Here is a 5527-nt window from a genome sequence, read left to right as displayed (position 1 = left end):
ACACACACACACACACACACACACACACACACACACACACACACAAAGAAAGTATACTTTCTTTAATTCGAGATACAGGTAGATGGAGCAATAAGTAGGATTAGCGAGGAAACAAAAGATATAGGATTATATAACAACCACATGTTGAAATAGATAAATAGATAAAAAGAATTAAAAGTTAACTAGGAAAGTTAAAGAATAAAGTGATAAAGAATAAAGTAAATAAGGAAGGGATAATTATAAACTTTAATTGTCGTTTCTTTGTTTACAGGTATGTAAATATTGTAAATAATTTAATCTAATACAATAATAAAATCTCAAACTTTGTTTACAGAGAAACTTATTGGGTTTAATTTTTATCCCTAAAGTAAGAAATAAAATAATAACAACATTATATATATTAACAATATTGATGATGGTTGGCAGCATCATCAAGCTGAAATGTCAAAGTAAATTCCTCGCAAGTCGTTTGCAAAAGAAAAAAATTTGGTCCATAGAGGATTAATTTCTTTATGTGACTCTGCCACCTTTCGACGTGACGAAGTCAGCGACCTCGAGGATAGCAAGCAATAAGTATGGGTAAAGAATTACACCTTGAATAGAGTCGTTAACCTCTTCACGTCCTTAGTCACATGTGTGTTATAATTACTGTCAATAATAAAACGAACAAAATTTTGATAATAATTTATTCACTACAGAATCCTTCAACAAAAGGAGTACCAATTTTATGGTTTGGCTGCACTGATAATGTCATTTCTGATGTACAGTTAGAAATAACTATAAGAAAAGCTCGAAGAAAAATCGTCCCTGAAGAGGTTAATTATAGTCAAATTACAACAAATTTTGTTCAAATTCTGTTCCTTTAGAGCAGTGGTTCCCAAACTTTTTTGTCCTACCGCCCTCTTTCTAACAAAAATATTACTTAGCGTTCCCTGGAAATTAATTTTTTATAAATTGTAATAGCAATTTATACAAAATATATATGTATTAATGTTTCTATCTTTTTCGTAAAATATTGTAAAGGAAGGTGTGAATTAGAAACATTGAACTTTGAAAGTATGAAACTATTTATTGAACTCGGAATAGAATGTAATAAAAAAAAAAAAGTTAAAACATTCGAAATCATCTTAATGAGAATGATGAACCTGGTGTGCTGCTAATTTAGTAATATTCGGCTCTATTTTCGTCAGCAGTAATCTTAAATCACCGCGATTTACTATTTGCAATTGGTTTCTTTTTTTTTGTTAATAAATTGGTTATCGCACTGAACCCACGTTCCACTAAATATGACGAAGGAAATCCAATTAAAAACTTTTGAATTACAGACCACATTGGTCATCAGCGCCCCCTGAATTGCTGCAGCACCCACCAGGGGGCGGTGGCGCCCACTTTGGAAATCACTGCTTTAGAGCCTATGTAAACAAAACGTATATTTTTATCTCTCACCCTAGAAAGAATATCACTTACCCTCGTAATCTAGTCCACGTGCTTGAATAGATCCGAAGAATGCTTCAAACTACCCCTTTGAACATCATTTACAAAGATCCAACCTATTGCAATTCCCAAAAAATTGTCCGATCCTTCAAACGACTAGACCTTGGTCGAGACCGTCGTTCTATCCCCAAGACATCGAACGCCTAGCAAAGTCCGAAGACATCGATGCGCGGGGACAGGTTAGAAAGGGTCCGCTGGCGAGTGACACGCCACACCGTGCCACCCCTAATCAGCAACCGCGGTTTTAACGCGGTTAATTACGCTTCAATTACCTGCTCTTAGCCGGGCGACTTTCTTGTTCTCGGTCCGCGGAACTTTCGCAATCGTCGGCCACACCGTGCAATTAGCCAACCGAACCGGTTCCCGCATTAAGACCGGTAAAAACCGCGGGTAAGATGTACCGTGGAAAATTACGCAAAGATAAAGTCGAAGTTATACCGTCGTTAGAGAGTGACGAACTCGACCGCGGCGTTTCCTTCCCTGTCCACCTTTACGTACTCGAGCATTCTCTCGTTGTACAAATTACAAGGCGAGACGGTTTTTCGCGACCTTAATGCGCTCGTCGCGGCGGCGCTTTCTCGGCTGTGAATAATATCCCGACGCGATGTTGTTCGCTGTCGGCCTGAGTCGATAGTCGAGAAGAAACAGGGACCGCTGGAGAATTCAGAGGATCGTTTTGAAAAATTTGAAACTATTTTTTGGGTTAAATGGTAGGTGGGACATTTGAAAGTAATGCCGATCCGGCGATTAAAATCGGAAATTGATTCAGGACGCTGAAAGTGTGAACTTTTTTACGAATTGTTTGAGAAGAATGTATCGAACGGATCTTTGTGACACTTACAGGGTTTTTTGATTGGATATATGGTGATAACCAGACTGCGGATCTTTATGCAAAATAAAATGTTTGCGAACGTGCTTATAACAAATTGAACCTAAATAGGAATTTATTTTATTCTGGAAATATTATAACATGAATTTTACTTTCAATCTTGCATTCTTGCATATTGTTTGGATTTTGTAGGTTCTTGCAGATTCAAATTTCCCATAAATGCATAAAGATCCGTAATCTAGTGATAACAAATCACTTTATTTAAATAGAAAATTGTACGTGGAAAGTCATGTATATGGGGATGTTTGTGGACCCCTTGTCGCCGAAGGAATTTGCGAGGATTGTAGAGCTTTCAATTTTTGCTTAAAAAAAACTAGAGATTTTCTTCTTTATCACATAATTGCATTGGTAATACACCTAAAACTTTGATCAAAAAAATTAAATTAAACATTTTTTTCATATAGATAGTGGCAAAATTGTCTGCCAAAACCACATTCTTTATTTTCAATTCTGTACTTCTCCCGCGATTTATAGGTCCATTGGCAGTTGATAATTGTATGATAAGCAAGACAATCATTAGTTCTCGTATTCTAATCGTTATCCTTCTTATCCATTCTACCGAGAATATCTCCTCGACTGCGCAGTTCAAGGGGTGGGGATGACCCCGCGACCCTTACAGGTCGACCCACCGCGACATCCAGCTAAGTTTCACCAGACCTTTCCAAACTCTAATCTAGGATATCTCAAAACGCCATCGTCCAAAAGCATATCGTTATCCCCAGAATTTCGAGCACCGTGCGGATATCTCGCCGGAATATCGTCGTCGCGACGTCTCGCTCTAGCGACGACGAACGTCGTCCGAAAGGTAAAAACCGTCGCCCGGTGGAAATTCGATTCCGTGGCGGTCGCAGTTGGACGGTATCGACCAGCCGCGAACGAAGAACGGTCCCCGAATAAATCACGGAATCAATTCCGATACGTGGCCCGTGCCGCCATAAATAAAATGCGCTAGATATCGTAGATCGGCGGCGGCCTGTACACGGAAGAAGGGGGAAACAAATGACAGCGCATAAGCGGGCAGAAACGGTTCGAAAGTTGGTCGGTGCCACGCTCGACACGGGTTGCGCGCGCGAAATTTGAAATTCAAAGCGTGTCGGGGTCTCCCGATAAGAGCCCCCAGGTACTCGGTGCAAAAATACACATTAGCGGATTTGAAATTTAGATCCGGGCGCGCCGGTCATCCAAGCGAAATTGAGTACCGGCCCCCTCGAAAACAGGCCGATTTACGGCGGTTTGCTGCGACTCTAACGAGGTCCTCGTACCTCGCCGTGGAAAGGTGGTACACCTCTGCGGGGCTACGCGAGAAGAAAAAAAGCAGAGGGAAAAAAAATGAGAGGGAAAGAAAAAAAAGACTCCTCGAGACGGACGAGACGGGTCGCGCCTTTTGCCCGCTTTTAACCTCTCCTGGCTCTTTTCCTTCGTCGTGACCACGGTAAACGCGCGGACGTGTCGCTTCGCCGCGATTCGCAGCTGCGGCGCCGCCGCTCGTACTTACTTGTCATGTATGTGATGTACTGCGAGTCGCTGATGTTCCCTGAAAGAAGCTAGTTGAGTCGAGTCGTGCATCGTCGCGGAAAACGCTTCGCGGGCCCGCGTCTCGCTCGCTTGACGCTCGAGTACAGCGATCGCTTTTTAAATTACGTGTGTGTCGTGTCTTTGTTTGTAGAACTGTTGGAAAATGTTGAAGACGGTGGGTTTGCTTTGAAATTTTTGGTGGAAATGGGAGTAAAGTACTGTTTAACACATCGACCACCACCGTTTGTCACGTATGGGTGACATGGTTCTCCACTAAGAAATTAAAGAAATTTATCCGGAAGCTGAGGTGTCAAAGAAAATAAATCTGGATAGGATTGGTAAATTCTAAAACGGTTGCAAAAATAAGTACAACCATAAATTTTGGATCACATCATTTCTAGTTGTATAGAAATAAAATTATAGCCACGTAGGAATTTTCACGGTTCGGCAGTCGATGCGTTAATCCATTCACTACCAACTACGTGATGTCACGTATTTCAAATTGATTGGAACTACTCAAGGGTTGAGTTTATAGCCTTCAGAGTCACGAATTATTGCAAAAGAAGATCGTCAATTTTCTTTTTAAAACAACAAATCTATTAGGGTGTAATTTTTTGAAGTCATTAATATTACTTTATATGCACGTGTTACATATCATTTCGTAGCTATTGAAAAGCTCTTTCGTATTTAATTATTAGCTACGTTAATTTTTTTTCGTTATAGTAAAATCATGGAAAATGCTGAGATTCGAGAACTTTTACGTCACTACTGGAAGTAAGAGTTTAAAGCTACCGAAGCAGCAAAGAAAATATATTCAGTAGTTTAATAATATCACTTTTTATCATCAAAATAATAAACTAAATTACACATCTGTATTAAATATTGGCGTCCAGGGCAAAACGCTTTAAATTTGCCTGGTAGTGAATGGGCTAAATTAAATTTTGGAATATTAAGCGTTTCGGCGCACGGCGAGCACGATACCTAGCGCGTCGCTGCTTCGAGAGCTCGCCGTGCGCAGAGGGATGATGAAAACTACTCGCAATAATGTTGCCGATACATTTTTTCATTTGTAGTAAATATACTTTAAACACTTTATTCCTAGATGCATTAAAAACACATTTCTTTAATGTCGTTAGACATTATATGTTTTTATTAGACGAAAGCAAAGTGCTCTATGATAATCCATGTAACAAAAAGAGGAGATGATATTGCAAGGGTCGAAAGCGCCGAGTCTGATGCGGAAGGAGGGTCGTCGTGGAGGCAACGGCCCAGCCGAGTATCGCGAAACCTCTCGGAAGAGCGCGAAACCGCGAGAGAAAATTGCGTGCACTGTTAACCCTTGCACAAGTTCCTCTGTAAAATGCTCGGAAGCCCGAGCCCGTCGCCTCGAGCTCGAGATGTTTTCACGTTAAATATTTATTATTCGTCCCTCTGTACGCGAGCCTTTGTTATTCATCCGGTTTCCCCGTTTTCGCTTACTATTTTTTATCGCGTTCAAACACATGAATCGCTAATTGCGCCGTCTCGTATTCGAAACTATCTTGCGTTTTCACGCTGGCCAGAACTAAAAATGAAACGTGTCTCGTAGACATCGACCTTTACGTCTGCATTTTTCGAACGTCTTACAGG

The sequence above is a fragment of the Hylaeus anthracinus genome, unplaced genomic scaffold (assembly GCF_026225885.1).
Source record: "Hylaeus anthracinus isolate JK02 unplaced genomic scaffold, UHH_iyHylAnth1.0_haploid 12002, whole genome shotgun sequence".
Lineage (NCBI taxonomy): Eukaryota > Metazoa > Arthropoda > Insecta > Hymenoptera > Colletidae > Hylaeus > Hylaeus anthracinus.
The sequence above is the reverse complement of the archived record's forward strand: the minus strand, read 5'-3'. Positions refer to the sequence as shown.